This window comes from Astatotilapia calliptera, chromosome 13, assembly GCF_964374335.1.
Source record: "Astatotilapia calliptera chromosome 13, fAstCal68.1, whole genome shotgun sequence".
Classification (NCBI taxonomy): Eukaryota; Metazoa; Chordata; class Actinopteri; order Cichliformes; family Cichlidae; genus Astatotilapia; species Astatotilapia calliptera.
Window position 1 is genome coordinate 26,298,503 of NC_137434.1, and position 21,970 is coordinate 26,320,472.

The 21,970-nt window shown below is 41.4% G+C and overlaps 2 long non-coding RNA genes across 2 annotated transcripts; one reads left to right on the forward strand and one right to left on the reverse strand.

Moving 5' to 3' along the window:
* Positions 1 to 8,317: 8,317 nt before the first annotated feature.
* On the reverse strand, positions 8,318 to 9,379 carry LOC145419651 (uncharacterized). The gene is made up of 2 exons (XR_013900967.1): positions 9,199 to 9,379; positions 8,318 to 9,109 (listed from the first exon to the last, which is right to left on the reverse strand). It is a non-coding gene; the product is annotated as an uncharacterized LOC145419651 (long non-coding RNA).
* An 11,473-nt stretch (positions 9,380 to 20,852) lies between these two features.
* LOC145419555 (uncharacterized) lies at positions 20,853 to 21,499 on the forward strand. The gene is made up of 2 exons (XR_013900843.1): positions 20,853 to 21,238; positions 21,321 to 21,499. It is a non-coding gene; the product is annotated as an uncharacterized LOC145419555 (long non-coding RNA).
* The last annotated feature ends 471 nt before the right edge of the window (positions 21,500 to 21,970 follow it).

Here is a 21,970-nt window from a genome sequence, read left to right on the forward strand (position 1 = left end):
GTCGCTTTGATCACGTCTACAAAGCTTAATAATAATATAATAATATTAGTAGATGTGAATACAAACTTTATTTCAATGTAAATGTTAATTCTAGTAAGTATACTCAACTTGAATAAGTTAAGTGGAACATGAGCACATGTGTTAGTATCAGTGTGTGCAAGTCAACCTTCAACACCCAAGCCTTCACAATATGAAGTTAAATATGTTGCATCTTTCTAATAAGAAATGTATCAACTCTAATATGAATATACATTGCAATTAATGTTAAAAAGAAACTTTATTTCTAACACACACAAACAGTTAATGTGTTTGCTGATGTTTGTTGAGCTGATAGAAACATTGCATTTGAAATTACCTGCCAATTAAAAAACTGTTTTTCCCGTTATGCTCCTCTTACTCCTCTTTTAAGTGAAGTACGGCAAAAACAACTTATGGAGACTCAAATCAATTTGAAGGCTTCAATGACATGAAAAAAATAACTCCCCTCAAATGCCTAAAATCAAAGTACTGAGCCTGTCTTGAAAAGGAGTAGAAACTAGATACTTGTTTTAAAAATTTAAGGAGTAAAAAGAAAAAAAAAGAAAAAATACAACTGTGTGCTTTTAGTGCAGATATGTAGTTTCCTGCAGACAACTGGCAGTTTTTCTCAGAAAAACACATCTGCCTGTTATAATGTAAAGTAAGGCTGAAACTTCCTCTGCAATGCTGCCAAAACACCAACACTGAGGTTTTATTCATTCCACCCCACCACACACACACACACACACACACACACACACACACACACACACACACACACACACACACACACACACACACACACACACACACACACAGTGTCTGGAGAAAAAAACCCTCCATTCGATCCACCCTGCAGACATGCAAGGTGCACTGCCCGGGTACTTATGATTTGACGTCAGATTTGATATGATATGTCACACATAGACAACACCGACCTAAATATTTTACAGCACAAGCAGAAGGCAGGTATATCACAATATACAATCCAATATACAATCAGGGCCCCAAGGTCCCCGTGTCTTAGGAATGTGACTGACTGAAGCTTTTAAATTGTTTCACAACACATAAAACAGATTAAACAGACTGATCTCATCACATTTTACATTCTAGAAGTATATTCATATATTGAGGATCAACTACTATATTGTTTAAGCTATTCATCAGTATAAATAATATGCATTTTAGATTTTTTTTTACCGCTACCCATTAATAATCCTCTTGAGGCAGGACAGGTCATTTTGAAACCTTAGCATCAACAATAATTTCACCAAAATATAAACTTCATTACAATAAACTGGTCAGTCAGAATTATGTTGTTTCTAAACCAAATACCTAGAGTTGCTGGTACTGCATGCATGTGAAGCCTGACATGCTGCAGATAAAAACCACATGCAAAAATCAGGATTAAGTTTTAATTTATAATCTTAAAAAGAAAATTATATAAGAAAATCACAGTGAAAACTTTAAACCAACCCCCCTCATTTTAAAAAACAGTATGTGCTGTAAGGGGAAGAAGGGGTTGAAATTCTTTGTCATTGGCCTGTTCAAGCTTCCTCTTACAGCAACAATAGCACCCTTGTAGCTCTTTGGTCAGACCCTGGCAGCGATGTCCTTGGGTCCTGTGACTTTGCCCTTCTGTTCATTCTGCTTGCCTAATCCAAGTGCTCGCTTTCTCAGACTGATGCGAGAAGATCAGAAGAATGTGTGACCACAGAAAGGCAATAAAACACATCGATTAGACAGTAAATATAAACTTGAACTGGATTTGCTGACTTATTCACAATTAAAACCATCACTTTACAGATATATGGCTGTCAGGCAATATATTTTATTTTATAGTCTATCTATCTATCTATCTATCTATCTATCTATCTATCTATCTATCTATCTATCTATCTATCTATCTATCTATCTATCTATCTATCTATCTATCTATCTATCTATATATAAAATCTAGTGAAATCACTAGCACATTGGTTTAAAAAAAATGTTTTATTTAATGTATAGATTGTGCCAGAGGCAAGGAATAAGTCATTGACTCAGTTAAATATCTACGCTGTTAGATTTAATCAGGCAAAGTGCTGTGTACTGGGTGTGGAAAGCTTTCAGTGTTCCAGTAAGAGCAGATAAGTTGGAAATGAACAACAACCTTATATTCTAGCAAATCCTTAAAAGCTCTTTGTCTAAATCTGAGTAGAATCCAAGAAGTGATTGGTTAAAACAAGAGCTGATGTAATGTATTGTGTTGTAAGGATTTATTGTAATACCAACTGACTTTGGAAAACCTTTTGAAAAACGAAACCTGGGGGTGATTGTTCACTTATATTGTTAGAAAATCTTTTTAGATGAACCAACCAAGCAACTGATTTAATTTAGAAATATATCTTAAACAGGGGTGAGGAACACCAGGCCTCAAGGGCCGGTGTACTGCGGGTTTTAGATGTGTCCTTGATCCATCACAGCTGATTTACATGGCTAAATGACCTCCTCAACATGTCTTGAAGTTTTCCAGAGGCCTGTTAATAAGATATTTATTTGATTCAGGTGTGTTAACCCAGTGGGATATCTAAAACCTGCAGGACACCGGCCTTTGAGGCTTGGAGTTTCCCACCTCTGTATTAGGAGATAAGTTGATGTGATCAAGTCTGGTGTTGCTGACACACACAAAAAAAGAATATATTCTACTTGACCAAATAAAAACATGACCAAATCTCTAATGTCATCTCTTACCTCAGTGATATTAATCATGTTAGGATAACTGCGACATAATAAAGAAATTAAGCATTTGGATGACATCTTTAGAGTGATTTAATCAAAAGAAAGTTTAGTATCAGTGGGCATGTTGTAATAAACACTGCTCAGCAGGACTGTACATGCTGAAATCATTACCCAATGCCTACATGCAGAAACTGTTTCCTGGAGGTGACTAAATGTTTAATCATTAGCTGTCCCAGGAGTCACTGTACAGCACTGTGGGTCTTAAGACACTGTTTTACATGCTGGTTAGAAAAAAAGAAAAGGAGGAAGAATGCAGCCATTTTTAATTGTTAAACTTAACGTTGAGGTTTCCTCTCTCACTGGTGACACAACATATTTAAAATATTTTTAGCAGAATGTTTTAAACCATAAATTAGCAAAGAACTGAGCTTTGTTTCTATTTAATTTTGTGATTTCACTTTCAAATTTACTGTGGAATAAAAGAAATCTGCTCATTTTATTTTTAACGTCTGACCCGAAGGGTCACAAGATGCGATCAGATGATCTGATGTGAGAACTTCACATGACTTTAGTTTTGAAATGTTGCTGTGGCTTTACTTCCCCACATTATTGTGGGAATTATTTGTTTCTCCTGCTAAAAAGCATGGAGCCGGCAGCATACAGCACAGAGAAATTACAGGAAAGCTTTTATTTTTATGGGAATCATGTGAACACCACATAACATGCAGATTGTGAGCAATTTCATTCCATTCTTTCAGCAGAATCTGCACAAATAACACAAATCACACAATTAAAAGCTAATACAAGTGATGTGGCTTGAAGGAAATTACAAAGATGTGGCTTGTGACATCAGAGAGAAATTAATTTGCCAGAACTCTGCAGCCTGAGCTTGAGGCTGGTTAAGTACTGGCAGAACTGAAAGCAATGTTTTTGTTTCTTCCTCCAATTGCTCCTGTTAAAGCAGAACTCCAGGCTGACCCCTTGATTTCACACTATTTGTTACTCTTCTTTCGCACCAACGCTTTGCTCGTCCTCCTTTAGTAGATTCATGGATCTTCTCTGCGGCCTTCCTCTTTTACTTTGTCAGCAGTGCCATTAACAACACCACATTTCTCTCATTGTTCATCTCAGGAACACTTCCAGTGTCCCTGGTTTTAAAAAATCTCACCTTCTGGGATAATTTCCCATTTATTTCATGACGCACAAAATTGTGACAGCTGGAAAAAACAAAAAATAAAATAAAAATAAAACAAACACAAAATACCCCCCACAGGAGCATACTTCCTAGTTGTACTTGATCAGTAGTGATGAGATTTAAAAAAAAAGAAAAAAAAGAAGTCTGGATCAGTTTAACAGAGATGTCAATGCTCCCACTGTTTGTGTGTGGGATTGTCTTACAGTCTGTGTAATGCACCTTTTGATGGTAGACTTTGGTAAGTGCTAATAAATAATTGATGGTGGGAAATTCATGTAATGTTGCGGTTGTCATTCTCACTTCCATGAAGCTTAAACTATATAAAAATGCCAATTTTAACCTTCGTAATAGGGACTCCCCGCTGAGACCCAACTTAATCCCAGCACTGAAATTAGACCTGTTAGTGAATTTGATGCCACAATTGACACCTGCTCTCATATTACGGTGCTGGGAAAAGATGGTGAGATTTGGAAAGAAAAAACCTCACTGAGCACCAGTGAATCATATTTTTATAGCTGGTTTTAACCTGCAGAGACAATAGAAAAACAAAAAACAATACACTCAAAGGGACGAGAAGGATAAGACCCAAACGCACTGCAGGCTGGACTTTGAATAACAAATCCAAACACCAGAATTAACATTTAAAAAAAAGAAAAAGAAAAAATGGACCGACAAGCACAGCGGTCAGAGCACAAAAGAAGGCAGCACACAGAAAAACAATTTAACCTTGAAGAAAAGACGATTTATATAAACACGGTAGCCTGATTACATAACAGGACACAGATGGGGATTGAGGGACAGCTAAATATAATGACCACAGGTAAAAACAATCGAGGAATCGGTTGAAGTATAATTAACACAGGGCACAAAGGAGATATAATATTCAAGGTAAAATAATAAGAAGAAAGAAGTCTCCTGTCTTTAAAAAGAACATGGCAGCACAGCTTACCTTTGCAAATTTGCATGTCAGGACAGATAAGACCAAAGTGGAGCTGTTTGGCTGTAATAAACAAACCTGCATGCATGGTGAAAACCAAGCACAGCATGTCAGCAGAAACACTGGCTAGGCTTGATGGTGGAGGGCTGATAATTGGAGCTTGTTTTGCAATCTCCAAGTCATCAGCTGAGGTGCTGTGCTACAAAGTGGGTTCAACATACCCACGGTAGCTTTCCATAACCTGGATTCACTCATTTCTTCATTTCAGCATCTCTTTACTGGCTAGCTGTCAAGTTTAGAATTTAATTTAAAAATCAAGGTCTTGAAAAGTGAGGACCTATTGCATCTTAAAGACCTCATAGCACCATATTATCCCAATAGAACACTTTGGTTTCAGACTGCAGGATTACTTGTGATTTTCACATTTCCAAAAGTAGAATGTGAGCAGAGCTTTCAGCTTTAGGGCACCACTCCTGTGTACCCAGCTCCTAATTTGGATTTGGGAAACAGACACCCCCTCTACTTTTAGGATTAGTCTCAAAACGTCATATAGTTAGGCTTTCTAGTTAAGTGACCCTAACCCTCAACTAAGTCACATTGCTAGTCTCAATTTGTTGGGGGCTTCCAGGGAGAATTTTCCAGTCATGTCTTTTCTCCTTCCTCATTGCCATACATGACTGTTGCTTTTAATCCTTTGTAATTATAAAATTTTGCCTCTCTCACAATGTGTTTTCCCCTCACCCCCAACTGGTCACAGCAGACGGCTGCCCCTCCTGGAGCCTGGTTCTGCCAGAGGTTTTTCTTTTAAAAGTTTCTTTCTCAACTCTAACCTACAATATAAACCGCATTCAGGCAAATTGGTGCTATACAAATGAAATCGGATTGAATTAAAGTGAACTTTTACTGATTTCCGATGTTTGGCTAAGTGGTCACAAAGCTAATCAACTCATTAAGTTAACCCAGAGTTTTCCCCTGTGTGGGCATGGTATTGACAGTAGCTGACTGATTAAGTGAGATTGATTGTACGTTTACCTGCCAGTGCAACAAAGAAAGATGAAGGCTAAACACATAATGACTGAAAGCTACACAGCTGCTATAGACAAAGGGGCGGGGTGCGGTCTTACTGACTGTCAGGGAAATCCAGAGAAAATAGATGCTATTGAACAACATATCTTCTTACTCTCCAAGGTATTTTCCTGAGAAAATTGATCAGTCAGTAGGCAATGATTTCCACTGTAGAACAAACTGCTCTGGCGCAGGTTAAGATTTGTGCATAAACTACAGTGGTGATATACCCCAGTAACAGTGAACCAGCTTTGTAGAACTCAGGGTTCAGCCTGATGTTACCTGGATAAGATGAAATCCTCTTTGTAGTACCCTCATTCAGTTGACCATGAACTCCTCTGCATACCAAAGAATACTTTGGCATGCATGCCATCCGTCTCACACCTGAAGCTTGGCCAGAAAAGACAAGAATCAAGGTGTCGCAGTGGCCCAAAGTCCAAACCTCAACCTCACTGAAGTGTTGTGTTGGGACCTTCAGTGAGCTGTGCATCTTTTGCTGATGCACTTAATTACTCTCAAAATTCAAACTCTTATTTGCAAAACCAAATAAAGGCTTAAAAAGCTATTTTAAGCAGGTGTGTTCTGCAGAGCAGAGAAGATGCAAATCTTGCGTTTTCTCCCTGTGCAGTGCATCTGTAATGCTAGAGGTCACAAATAACACCATTTGGATAGGGAAATGTGTGTTTGTGAGCATTTGTGCTTTTTGAAAGCTTGCATGTTTGTACTGCTTTCCCCTTGGATAGAAATGTAGTTTCTGAAGGGTTAAACAGAGGTTACTGTGTCAGCCTCTAGTGGAAAACTGTTATCTTGTTACTTAGTTGTGCTACAGAACAATACATGTAACAAAATTGAATTGGAGCCGTTTTCAAAACAAGAAACTGATCAGTACAACCCATCAATATAATCATTAATACAATCACTTACTGCTATTATTTAAAAACATTCAGCATTCTCACATGCTCTCACTAAAAAGAAGAAATTTCATGCGTTGAAATAAAAATAATTTATAGGTTACTATCGTTTGTGGTTTGTGCTTGTTTTGATATTCTGCCTTTCTTCTACATCCAAACTGCGACTGTGCCCCCCTTGGTGAGAGAGCAGATCCCCTGATAATTAAGGTTCCCCTTTTTGAAAATGCAAAGTCGATGTCAGAGCTCCATTATGGATGTCTCTGTGGATATCGCTTCCAAGTTATTGATCAAAAACTGAGCATAGCATTAGCTTGCAAAGGAAATGAAGTTATGATTAATTGATCACTACACCAGTCCACAACAGCTGATGGCAAATAAATATAGGATGCACAAATAAAGCAACTTAACCCTGCCTACAGTGGTATCTGCAAGCCACTTTGCAACACCATATCAATTTACATGCTGTATATGGCTTAATGTCATATCCGGTGGGTGTGGGCGGGTCTTACTGCTGCTCTTCCCATGTTTACATTTCCTTGACTGGGACGTTCCAAAATCTTTGACTAATCCTGCTAAGATATAACAGATGAGTATCTTTTTAAAACCACTTCAGCTTCAGATCATGCTTATTTTATATACTCTAAGGATCTGAATGATGCTATAAAAGAGCAGTTTAAATTATAAGCATGTAACAAGAGGGAAATGCTGTTTTAAAACAAACTTATAGAACCTGTCACCAGGAAGTGATTGCCTAATGTTGCAGTAGTTAGTGACATTTTCTTTAGAGCGGACTGTGTCTTTAAGGAAAACAAGTAAATAAGCATGTAAATCTTAACCTTTGCTGTTATTACAATTCCTCCACATGGAGGAAATTCCTGAGACACCACCTACCAAACAACCGTGCTGAACATCACTGTTTGTATCTGTGGTCTCCCCACTCTCCTGAACCTCTGCAATTATCTCTCCACTAGAGTCATCACGTATGTTTTTGGAATGCACTTGAAAAACCAAGACTGGGGAAATGGATACATTAAAAACCAGAGCAGCTTTCGGACATGTGTATTTAAAGGTTGTGTTGTCTGCTAGGTAACAATGAACCATTTTAAAATTAAGTATTATCAGATTATCCATGCTAGTGACAGAGCAGGAGGTAAAGTAATTTGAAGAAAGAAAATGCACACGTTGTTATTGTAACAACATGGAGGAAAAGATTACCTTTTTTTTTTTTTTTACTGTGCACCAAGCCATTTCAGTGCTCCATTATTGATCATAATTTGGTATTATGAAATTATACTGCATGAAATTGGAGTTTATTGCTCTGTTTCATTTCCATGCGTTGCCTGGAAATTAGTTGCTAAGCATGGACAGCAGCCACAGGATTGCATGATTATGTAATTGGGTAATAGAGGAAAACAGCAGAGAGCAATTCAGTGGGTAGAGAAAAGAGGATGCAGCTTCCTGCAAGGGACATTTGCCTTTAGTTTGAAATCTCTAGATTTTATTCTTTTATTAAAAAACTTCATGTGAATGCCCCAGTGCTGCTTCTATGCGGTGGTGTAGAAGATACTCTAAATGTAGGACAAGGACAAAGTGAACACCCCCCCACAAAAACAACAACAACAACAAAAAAACAAAACAATTGAGGCAGGGCACGCATGGGGAATACATGGGCCGAGAGAGCAGAAAAGACGCAACTATATAAACACTGGGGACTAACTGGAGCATGAGTTCTGATGGAAGCCTCCAGCAGGACAATGTGCCATATCACAATGCTCAAATCACCTAAAACTTTTTTTTAACATAATGCATTCAACATTCAACAGGGTGATCGTGGCTCAGGAGTTGGCAGTTCGTCTTGTAATCGGAAGGTTGCCGGTTCGAGCCCCGGCTTGGACAGTCTCGGTCGTTGTGTCGTTGGGCAAGACACTTCACCTGCCGCCTATTGGTGTTGGCCAATAGACTGACAGATGGTGCGATATGGCAGCCTCGCTTCTGTCAGTCTGCCCCACAGCTGTGCCTCCACCAGTGTGTGAATGTGAGAGTGAATGTGTCACGGTCTGCATGGCAGACTGTGGGGGAGATAGGACGCAGGACACTTCACTGCAACGGTGTCTTTATTTACAGTGCAGGAAAATAACAATAAATCCCCGTGTGCTCCCTTGACTCCCGTGCAGTCTTCTCCCAAAATCCGTGTCTTTGTGCTCTCCGCTCCCGTGTTTTCGCAATCCCCGTGCTTACTGCCCTCCTGTTTCCACGCTCCTCCTAGGTGAAAGAATACCAGAGGCAGCTGTCAAGAAACATGCTCTTGCAGGTATGCACACACTGATTTAAACCTAAGTCAAGACACTGACGTGGAGTCCTACGCAACAATCCAGCACTGAGGAGCGCTCAGCCAAACTGTTAAATAGCTCCCCGACGAGGCTTGATCAGCTTCAGGTACGTGCGCTTCTTCTCCTCAGGTGTGGCCAGGCTCCTGTCTGCCACGCCCACCAGGGGTGAAGAACAGGTGCTCTGCCACACCCACACACCCACCTATACACAAACATAAGGAAACAGAGGACAGCAGCACCAAAAATACACATGTCCATACTTATTCAAAGACCGTGGGTCCTTTAGACCCAGGTCTGTGACAGAATGAATAGTGGAATTGTAAAGCGCTTTGAGGGTCTCGAAAAGCACTATATAAATGCAATCCATTATTATTATTAACATACTCATGGCCTCCATAGTCACCGGATATCATTCCAATAGAGCACCTTTAGGATGTGGTGGAACAAGAGATTCACATCACTGATGCCAGTTGGCAAATCTGCAGCAGCCATGTGATGCTTTCACATCAGGATGGACCAAAATCTGAGAAACACTTCTGGCACCTTGTTAAATCTATGCCACAAGAAATTAAGGCAGCTCTGAAGGCAAAAGGATGTGCAACCAGGTACTGGTAAAGTAGCCATGATAAAGTGGCCAGTTAGCAAATCCATAAGCTTATTTTCTGTATCCCATTTAAGTCAGGATTTTGACAAAGCCACATTTTATGCAAACAAAACCCTTTATTTACCAAATTAAACAGACTGAGCTGAGTGTCTTCATGTGTGTACTGTACTGCAGTCTGCTGCTGTTGCCTGTGATACGGGCTCACAAGGGAGTAACCCAATAAAGCAAACCGGTTACACCCTTTTCTCGTGAGACATCTGAACAGTTAGACGTGGCTGACACGGCACACTAGATCAAGTCTGTGTCACTAGAGTTTCACTTTCCCTAAAAATATGAACACGAGAATCTGTGGGAGGGGAAAATGAAACCTTACTCTTCAGTTGCCACTCAGAACACAATTGTGTCTTACAATAAAACTCTGGTTTCATTTCTAAAGGGCTAAAGAAGTTAGTCAAACATGCAGTGGACAAGGCTTGAACGGTTACACAGCAAATAGGCCTCCTTGGGGTCTGTGGGAGCACTGGAGACCACAGACAGATGGTCCACTGGAGTTTAGAGCCGAAAGGTTCCAACTGGGCCCCAGTGGGGCAGACTACAGTGGGGTGGGGGGGCCCATAGTGACCATGTACATAAATTATGATTAGACAAATTAGCAGTCCAAAGACATGCAGTTAGTCGGGTTAGGTTAATTGTCTCTCTGTGTTAGCCTCTGTGACCTGTCCAGGGTGCAACCTGCCTCACGCCCTAAGATAGTTGGGATAGGCTCCAGCCCCAGCCGCAACCCTGAAAAGGATAAGTTGAAGAGAATGGAAATTGGAAAATGGCACCACAGCTCTTACTTCTGGAATTTATTTTGCAGTACATCAATAAAATTGCATTTCACTTTTAATTGCGATTTGAACCAGTCACCTTCTCTCAACCTCACATGACAGTGCAACAACATGTTCAGTGGTTTCACCTTCTCCACAGTATAGCTGCATTTCCCTTCTATAAATATGCCAGCAAAAAACTTGAAGGACCCCAGCTGGGTAGGTGTGGGTGAACGGCAAATCCATATTTATACCACACAGAGCCCGAGTAGGTATGCCTAAACATGGCCTACATGGGGAAACTAGTAAGCAGATGTTTTGACTGCAGAAAAAGTGCAGTTTCTCCACAACTGGTTCAAACTAGCAACTTCAAGGGAGCTTCAATATGGTTAAAATGCTAAATTTAAGCAACTTTAAAGGCTTTTAGTATGAGACTCAGGTCTCAATGTTTAAGATACTTATCGCCTGTAAAGGAGACTATTTCAATCCTTTTAGTTCATTTATGATGAATATGGTTTATAGCTGATGAAAGTCAGAAATCCTGTATCAAATTACTAGAATCTCTTTTAGTAGAGTCTTACAGAGATTGTCTTGAATACTTGAAAAAGGCAGCTGGACTTTTGGTTCATTTCACCTTTCATTTAACAGGCTTCTTCAGTTCTGAAACTACTGATGGAAATTCCCTCAGGTATTTAACCCCAGTGGGTTCTCAGAGGTGATGCATGGGTTCATTGACCCATTAAGGGAAAGTGAGTCATCACATGAGCCAAGGTGTGACAAAAATATAAAAAAGTAGGCATGTCTTTACCCTTGGGGTCAAAGCTTCTGTATGAAATTGTCCCACTCGAATATCATGTGAGCTGATGAGATCACATGAAAGAAGCCGTAAGTGGGGGTTGAAATGTCTGGGAAGGGAACCTCAACACTTCAGGTGGCTGTTAGATGGTGGATTACATCGATTATTTTCAGTGGTCAGTTATAGAAGATGAGCTCCTTAACTCGTCTCAATCCGTTTCTTGTCACCTTCAATAACACTGCTGAATCTGTGGTGTTCAACTGCCAGTAATGTCACGGCTGGGGCAGCAGTCATGTGGTGTGGTGAGAAAAAGGATCCACACCAGGTTACACAGACGACGTGACGAGGAACAATGGCAGACGCACACTATAAATACACACAAAGTAATCAGGGAATGACACACCAGAGGGGAAAACAGCTGAACCTAATTAGACACGAAGAGACACAAACCTTCAAAGTAAAACAGGAAACTCACAGACTGTTTTACAACACAAAACTCGGGGACACAAACAGAGCACAGGGCGTTAGACACAGGTAGGAAAAAATAAAACACGAGAACCAAAGAACAAATACAAAATCAGAATAAACTAGAAAATAATAACAATAGAATCTAATCGCTGGGTCACTGACCCAGGATCATGACAAGTAACGCACAGTAACAAAATGTTCAGCAGATTATTTGGTAGTAGGCTTGGCACTGTGCAGGTGCAAAGTCCTGATGGAAAAGGAGGCTGGCATAAAGTTTGTAAGAAGACAGCAACATGAAGTACATCGTCTCAGGTTCAGGAGTGCCTTCATATTAAGGAGACAATAGTACCTGAAAGTGTCTCTACATCGCTTCAATCAATATACTACAGTTCTTGGCAAACAATTAGGTATGATAGTCAAATCAAATCAAATCACTTTTTATTGTCACATCACATGTGCAGGCACACTGGCACAGCACATGCGAGTGAAATTCTTGTGTGCGAGCCCCACAAGCAACAGAGATGTGCAAACACAACAACACAAACGAGCAAAATACAAGAATGGCCAACCTGAAACTAATAAATATATGTACAATATATAATAGTGTATGCATTTCTGGATGTGTATACTAAATATTTTCCTACGTGTGTGTGTGTGTGTGTGTGTGTGTATACACATTTTTACAAATTAAATAGTAAAAAAAAAAAAAAAAAAAAATAATAAAATATATAAAATATACAGAGTTGAATATGTGCAAAACAAGTGGCATTTATATACAGTGTGGAGTGCATAATGTTGAAGTTCCAGTAGTGAAGCTGAGGTGTCTATGACGTGTTCAGCAGTCTGATGGCCTGGTGGAAAAAGCTGTCTCTCAGTCTGCTGGTACGGGACCGGATGCTGCAGAACCTCCTTCCTGATGGAAGCAGTCTGAACAGTTTATGGCTGGGGTGACTGGAGTCCTTGATGATCCTCCCCGCTTTCCTCAGGCACCGCTTCCTGTAGATGTCTTGGAGGGAGGGAAGCTCACCTCCAATTATCCGTTCAGAGCACCGTACTACTCGCTGGAGAGCTTTGCAGTTGTAGGCGGTGCTGTTGCCATACCAGGTGGTGATGCATCCAGTGAGGATGCTCTCAATGGCACAGCGATAGAAGGTCCTGAGGATGCGGGGGCTCATGCCGAATCTTTTCAGTCTCCTGAGAAAGAAGAGGCGCTGCTGCGCCTTCTTCACTGTTTTGTTTGTGTGTACTGACCACGTAAGATCCTCAGCCAGGTGTACGCCAAGGAACCGGAAGCTGCTCACTCTCTCCACAGCAGCGCCGTTGATGGTGATGGGGGTGTGTACTTCTCTGCACCTCCGGAAGTCCACTATCAACTCCTTTGTCTTTGCAACGTTGAGGGTGAGATGGTTGTCTTGACACCAGTGGGTCAGGGCGCTGACCTCCTCCCTGTAAGCCGTCTCATCACCGTTGGTGATAAGACCCACCACTGTAGTGTCGTCCGCAAACTTCACAATGATGTTGGAGCTGTTAGTGGCTGTGCAGTCGTAGGTGTAGAGTGAGTACAGGAGAGGGCTCAGTACACACCCCTGTGGAGCACCAGTGTTCAGTGTGATGGGGGATGAGGTGATGCTGCCCAGTCTGACCACCTGGCGTCTGTCAGACAGGAAGCTAAGGATCCAGCTGCAGAGGGAGCTGCTCAGTCCTAGATCCTGCAGTTTCCTGTCCAGCTTCGAGGGAACGATGGTATTGAATGCTGAGCTGTAATCTACAAACAGCATCCTCACATACGTGTCTCTCTTCTCCAGGTGTGACAGGGCAGTGTGTAGTGTCAGGGCTATGGCATCATCAGTGGACCTGTTGTGGCGGTATGCAAACTGTAGAGGGTCCAGTGAGTCGGGTAGTGCAGAGCAGATGAAGTCCCTGACCAGCTTCTCGAAGCATTTGCTTACGATGGGGGTCAGGGCTACAGGTCGCCAGTCGTTCAATGAGGAGATGGTGGAGGATTTGGGTACAGGGACGATGGTGGCCATTTTGAAGCAGGCTGGGACTACAGACAGAGAGAGGGAAAGGTTGAAGATGTGCGTGAAAACTCAAGCCAGCTGAGCCGCGCATGACCTGGACAACAGTGAGTCTTCCCCAGGTTGTCAAACTGAGGCTCTCACAAGCTTTGAAAAAGACACCCCCCCCCCCCCCCCCCCCCCACACACACACACACACAAACAAAACAAGCCATCTGTCACCACCACGTGTGTGGTACTGTCTCTCTTTTGGTAGGAGGGGCTAAAATGGCTTTTAATGTTGAAGGCTGCCTATGCCTGATACAGGAGGTACATCTTAGGCCCTTGTGGCTCTTATCAGATATCACATTGCCTGGCCTAGCAACCACCTAGCAATCGGCTAGAGTGACCTATTGTCAGCATGTCAACATCTACCATCTCCAAGTATCATTTTGCCAAGAGTACTAAAGACCAAACAATAGTTTAGCACAAGCATGCATTATTTCTAATTTACTGAAGAGCCAATTCTCATGAGCTACTGTATATGCCAGAACCGATACATGGCTTAAGATATTTCACTTTACATGTCATACAAACAGAAGGAGGAAGAAGTTTAAAGAAGTTAGTTTTAGGATGCCGTGCAGAAACCCACAAACCCACGTGATCAGCTGCTCCAGTCATCAATTTTTACTTCTGTCATTGTAACTGGAGACTGCCCTTAAAAGCATTTCAACAGGTCTTTGCCAGACTTTTAGAAAAAAAAGTGTAGATTCTTTTACTTTTATTTATTTATTTTATTTTATTTAGAAAGAGGGGCAATACATATTAATGAACATTTTAACAAATGTAAATATGCCAGATTAGCCTTGGGCTAATTTTCATCTGCAGACCCTCTGGTAGGTTGGTGTTAAACACAAGTTAGTAAAAATTAGTGGTGCAACGGATCATGGTTGATCCAAAATCTGAACTGATTCCACTCCACAGTTCGGTACGCACGTGATCATTGTTGTAAACGTCCGGGAACCCAGCAATATTATCCCGTTCCTGCTTCTCTTCTACTTAGAAGCCATACTTTTTTTAATAGCTGCGCTGTAGTTTAGCATAGTTTTCCTGAATAATCCAATGATTTCCCTAAGAAAAAACATTGTCTGGATGGGGGAGGATGTTGCTCTAAAAGCTATTTATACATTTCTGCATTTGTCTAGATGTGCAAGCTATCAATTCCATAAGCACCAATGCACTTCCGTACTATCAAAGATGCAGGTTTTTGAGCTGAATGCTGATAACAAGGTGGGTGGTCTCTTTCCTATTTAGTTTGGAGGACATCCACATATTACGTAGATGAGCTCTGGCCAGACACCATGCCCGAATCTCTGGATCATGGGGGTATGTATGGGTATACAGTATATATACAAGTATCATTTTAACTGTGGGTCCCAATGAGCTGCTTGATTAATTCTGAATTAGATTTGGCCATAAGGTACCATTTCTACCCTCCAGAATGACCTTCTACAAGTCCAGTATAGTCCAAGGTCCAAGTTCCAGTAAAAAGCCAGTGAAGCCACTTTTCTAGTCAGTACATGGCTCAGTACAGCAAGTACTTGGACTCAAACTAAATGAAGCTTTGTGTTAAAAAGATTTGACCTGTGCTCTCTGGTGTACACGCTGAAAGAACAATAACCTTCAAAGGCTTTAGTGAAACATTTCTGGCATTTTTCTCAGGAAAAGGGAAAACACCAGCATGCCAGAGAAAATAGTTTTCAGGTGAACAGCCAAACTTTTAAATGAAAAAGGGACTCACCCCGAGAAGCAGTGATGTGAGAAACCTTTAGTCTAGAGGTTTGTTTCAGTTTTCTTTAAATTTCACCTTTGCTAAGAAACGAAATTGAAATTACAGTAAATGTGCAAATGTGTTTCGACAGTGCTGCACTCCTGTGCTCACTTCCTTTGTTGGCTTTGGTCTTCCTGTAAGCACAAGGGAAGCTTGAATTACCCACAACAGAAGCTGTGGTCTGATTTTCATGAATGAAATTAATATATTTATTCATTTTGCTTAATTTATTTGATTTTCAGTCTTTTTTTTCCAGATTTTTTTCAGCTAACTCTGCAGTTAAATCCTCTTTGTTTAATCAGGCTCTTTTTTGACAATGCTGATTTTCATTTATTCTACAGGGTGGGCCATTTATGTGGATACACCGTAATAACATGGGAATGGTTGGTGATATTAAAGTCCTGTTTGTGGCGCATTAGTATATGTGAGGGGGCAAACTCCTCAAGATAGGTGGTGACCATGGTGGCCATTTAGAAGTCGGCCATCTTGGATACAACTTTTGTTTTTTCCATAGGAAGAGGGCCATGTGACACATCGAACTTATTGGTAATGTCACAAGATTTTGCGATTGAGTTTTTATAGTCAAAGGTCCAAGTTCCAGTGAAAAGCCAGTGAAGCCACTTTTCTAGTCAGTACATGGCTCAGTACAGCAAGTACTTGGACTCAAACTAAATGAAGTTTTATGTACAAATAAGAGGACTTCAGTAAAGAGGTACCAACCACCTTCCCCACCTGTTGTTCCTCTTTTTGTTTTTGGGGGGTATATCTCCCGTATTGAAAGGGCCCCCCGCCAGTAATGAGATATGACTCATGAAAGATTGTCACACTCATACTAGTCCTTGTTATTATGTACAGTCCATCCATAGCCAACTTTGTGTTTCCACATAATCCTACCAGACACACCTTAAATCCATCTTGTCGTCATACGTCTCCATATACCCCTCTCATGCATTGTTATTGCTATGCTGAAATTCTTGAAGTCTCTCTCGAACTCCCCTGCTAGCCACCCCAGCACTGGTGTCCATGTTGCTGCCCCGGTTGACGGACGTCCTTCGGTGCTCTCTCTCCCGGCTGTTTATCCCTTTTTCCACATTGTATCCTCTCTCTTGCAGGTCACTAGCAGCCTGCTCTGTGTTGCCGTAGGTTTTCACTCCGTTTGGCCAGTGGATTTGCATCTTGCTGAGAGGAGTCTGAAAATGGATGCCTTCTTTCTTTAATATCTTTTTGATGTTCACGTATGCTTTGCGTTCTTGCACCATTCTCGCCGAGTAGTCATGGTCAAAATAAACCCTGTTTCGGTCCAGAGTGACTATTTTCTTTTCCCATGCCTTTTTAAGTATCATCTCTTTGGTTGTGAATTGTTGGAAATTGACAACGACTGACCTCGGGGGGAGACCCGCTGCAGGTTTCGAGGTTAACGCTCGGTGCGCGCATTGAATCTGGAGGTTGATATTAACATTGAGCTCCTCTCTGAGCCAAACTTCCAGAAACTGGGCCAGCGATTCTGCTTTAGATTCAGCTCCCTCTTGTATTCCGTAGATCTGCATATTGTTACGTCTCGATCGTAGTTCCAAGTCATCCAATTTGGTCATCATCGATTTTTGTTCTCTCATTAGTTCTGTCAGGGTTTGATTGGCCTCATAGCTCCACTTCTCTATTTCTTCCGTGCGGGTCAGCGCAGCTTCTAATTTCCCTTCTTGTTCTTTAAGTTCTGCAGTTATGTTCTTAAACTTCTGGTCGATGTCTTCTTTGAATTTGGAAAGTTCGTGTTTCATTTGGCCGGTAATTTCTTCTTTGAATGTCTTGAAGTCTGATTTCAATTCTTTTTGGAGGGATTGAATTTTCTTGCTAATACAATCCAGTCCGTTTTGGAACGTGGCCATATTAGCTTCGGGTGCTGAAAAGTTAGCTTGTCCTTGTTATTCGGGTGTTTTATGTCTTTACTTTGGGTGTCCGTAGTTTTTTTATTCTTTGCTTTTGTTGTCCCTCCGCTCATCTTCCAAAGTCGTTTTGTCTCACACTTTAATTCGTGTTTTACCGGATTTTATCCAGTTGGCTTGCGGGAGCTCTGTACTTACCGTCACACCGGAAGCCCCGGAAGGATAATTTTTACATCTTTAAGTGTGTATGGGATGATCTTAACTAGGGTACATGCCAGCATCCTACACATTGGGCTGAAAATGAAAGAGTGTTTTGAGTGTTCCTTTCAAAGTTATCTTTTGTGGTTTTCTTTTGAGTACTCTGTTGCTAATGCACTCATTTGTGTTATGTACATGCAGATCTTCAGCTCAAAGTAAGATCACATTAACCTTCAGAGAATGAGGCAGCATTGAAACCTGGATCTTTAACTTAAGCATAGAACATTCAAACTTAGCCTGTGCTAGTTAGAACAGGAAATATAATTTTTTGTCACTAAATGTGACTTAAAAGATGAAGGTCAACTCAGTTTAAAAATACAGGGAATAACAGCTCATCTATTAATCTAATAATAGCCTTTCTAATGGTCACTGAATAGACGATGACATAAACCAGGCACCATAGACGTACTGTATGTAGCTGGCTAATAAACGTCCAGTTTGCATCAGACCAGACTTTGTGGCTCCGCCAGCGATGCACAACAAGAAGCCAGGCGGTCTACTCGGAGCAGGAACAGAAGAGTCAGATTGTGTTTTAGAGATTAGAGAAAGAGATGAGAAGAGCAGTATGGCTGGACCACAGCAGGAAACACTGCTTGAGCAACATCAAGGTTTCCGTTGTCACGAGCTGCAAATACAACAGAGCTGCAGGCAAAAACTAAGCACGCACACATTCAGATTCTCTGTGCAGATACATACATCTGTACTCAGTAGCACATTTGTGTACAAAGGATGATGAATCAGAAGCTGGCCTCTAATGGACGACTTCCTCTCTCTCTCTTATCAGAGTTTTTTCTGGGTGTGTCTAAAAGTGTCATCCTCAAACTTCAAGTTCACAGTATCAGTTTTCACAGAAAGTCCAGAGAAGGCAACAAGTAGCTGCAAATGATGATCCCAGAAAATTCATGTTTCTGAGAAGGTGGCGCTATTAAAACCTCAAACACATTGAATATAATGAGATTCTTAGAGACTGTACAACAGTGGACACAATCAATCTGCATTATGATAAAAGTTATAGTTTTTTTTTTTAGATAGAGTTCAAGAAACCAAGCTATGGAAGCATGTTTCCATCTTTGCCTTGTGTAAGTAAAGGTTTTAGGTTATTATCTCAAAATGAATCATGTTGATAAATCGGAAACAATTGGAAACTTTGAATTATTAAGTTAAAATTTTGAGTTAATAACCTTAAATGCTGACTTAAGGTGGAACTGTGGGCTGGTTTTGTTTAAGCGCCTATGGGTGGAACCATTTCACACGCATATCCTTGCATGCCTTTGTCTAGTTTTCTCATTAAGCTTGCCTATTTAGTGGCTGGATAATGCTGTGGATTCCTCTCAGAGCGCTACACCAACCAATGTGGTAAACATCTTAAGCTTGTGTTCTTGTATCTCGAAAAACTGAATAAATAAGTATTTATTCAGTTTTTCTGTCTGGTTCCTAGTTGCCTGCTCTGTGTCACAAACATGGTTTCAAGTCATCTGTTCACAGGCCAATCAATTTCCCTGTTCAATAACCATGTTAGAACTGCTGGTGGTGTGCTGAGTCTGTACTTTGAGTCCAAACAAATTTCTCATATGACACACAAAACTTCCTGGGTGGATTTTTTAACTGCACAATAACCCCTTTGTTTATCAGATAATCACATTAAACTGCACCAAAAGGCAACAATATCATAAAAATGGTCAGGTTAGTAAATAGGAAAGTAAATAGGCGGCAGACAGAAATGAGGCAGATCGAATCTTCTTGCGTTTCACGCATGAGCAGTACTGAAACGTAAGCGTTTTCGGCCATTTCAATGTGGATGCGCAACTGTGTAAAAACGACCGAAAACGCTAGTGTGGACGCGAGCGTTTTTGGACAAAAACGCCGTTTTCAAATCTATCCGGGCTAGTGTGGACGTAGCCTAAGCATTGACTTCACTTTTTCCTCCAGCACTTCTGGGGGAACACTAAGGTGTTCATACTCCACCTGAAAGATGTGATCTTTACAGCCGTGTCTTGAATCTCTCCCAGCGACTCCTCCCAGCACTGAAATAGCAGTGTCGTAGTTTCCTCAGGAAGCAGACTCAAATGCAGGATGCCGGAGGCAGGGCTAATTCTTATGAACTTCATGGTCATGCAGACAATGGGAAGCCAAAAGTCAAATATGCTAGAGCAACTGTCTTTTTTGGCTCCTCAACAAGAATCAGTATATGAATATATGTATATATGCTCTGCATAAGTCAAAACCATAAAAAATTGGATCAATTAATGGCTGGACTTTATCTTTTTTTTTCTCCCCGGGGAACAGTATATCATATAATCTTTAAACATTTGATGAAACAACATTTGAGCTTCATCAACAGAGAGAGAACTTTGTTAATAAGAAAGAAGAAAAAAGACTGAGCGCTGTCAACCTCTAAACTTTAGAGGCTTGTGAGAGCTGTTCGTGGATGAAAATAAATTCAAAAAATGTAAACAAAAGCAGCTCAGAGCAAAAGTTTATATGAAACACAGAGAGGAGAAAGCATGAGCAAACTGAGAAGATTAAATGTTTGTATCTGACCCCACTTGTTCGGAGAAGCTACTGCAATAGCCAAAAAAGGGAAAACAAATCCCTCGTTTCCTGCTCTGTAACCAGCATGATGGAAGAGGCTCTTTATTCCACTCTGCCTGTTACTCTCTTGCTCTCCTTCAGCTACAGGGAGGCCTTTGTCTCTCTCTCTCTCACTGCTGAACAGAGGTTTAAAAGCTATTTTGTTGAATAATGAAAATTTACTTTAGGACGATCAGGTTTTAAAGGTTTACAAACTTTCTGGTTATAAAAGTATTTTGTGCAACGATGCAAATGACAGAACCAGTCTCAGGGAGGGGCGACCTCCTGCCTTGATCCATTGGGGAGAGGGGAGGGAGCAAGACACGCTGTGGAAGAGAGCCGGAGATTAAGAATAACTAATGATTAAATGCAAAGAAGTATATAAACACATAGTGAGTGAAGAAGAAACACTACTATAAGTATATCATGGGAAGCCCTCAGCAGCCTAGACCTATTCCTGTCGTGGTCTGGGTGGTTTTCCACAGCATCAGCTCCTCCCCACTGGGTGGAGTCTTTGTTGTTCCTCACCTGATGGCAATCATACCAGCAGTATTTATGACCGGCGCACTCAACTGGTCGTCGCCAGATTATCTGCCAACTTTAGTCAGTTCTCGGCCTCACGTCAATTCATTGGTGACTCATCATACGTATTAATCGTATCTCTGTTTTTCTCGTCAGCCTCGGAACCCCACCTACCAAGCTCTCCTGGATACCAGTTTGCTGCCGCCGGAAATCACTCTCCGTGTCGGAGCTGCCACTCTTTCCTGCCTGCCTCCCTGCATTGCATGCAGCACCCACCTGGACCTCTCCTGCCTCCCCTCTCCACGCAACCCTCACCTGCAAGTTTGTAAGAAAGATCAGTGCACTATCCTAAGACTCACTCGCAACCTTCTGTGGGATTCCCCTGACTGCTCTCTCCTCTGTTTCAGTGCCCTGGCCCGTCACAGTTTCCCCTGCCCAGTACCTGCACTCCATATCCCTGCCATCTAGTTATTATCACAGTATTTTCTCTCGCCTCAGACATCTAGTTTATGTTCATTGATTCTAGTCTGCACTTTCTGTTAGCTTTTGAACATTGTAAAATAAAATCTCGTTTCGTTACACTTCACCCCTGGCCTCCGGGTTTGAATCTGCACTTGAGTTCATTCCATTTCCACGGGCCACTGCGCCTGACAATTCCAGCGTAACTAAGAGAGGATTCTGGGTCATCTGATCCAGCCCTAACTATGACATATGTAACTACCTGCTCTATCTGTTTATACATTATTATTTACATTTTTAATTGTTTCAGCTTTAAAACAAATGCGGTAGTTTCCTTAATCTTGGGTGGCTGTAGCTCAGGTGGCAGAGCAGGTCAGCCACTAATCAGAAGGTCAGTGGTTCGATCCCAGGCTGCCTCCTGGCTGCATGCCAAATATCCTTGGGCAAGATACTAACCCCATGTTTGCCTACTGGTGGTGGTCAGAGGGCCCGGTGGCGCCAGTGTCCGGCAGCCTCGCCTCTGTTAGTGCGCCCCAGGGCAGCTGTGGCTACAATGTAGCTTGCCATCGCCTGTGTGTGAATGACTGAATGTAGTGTG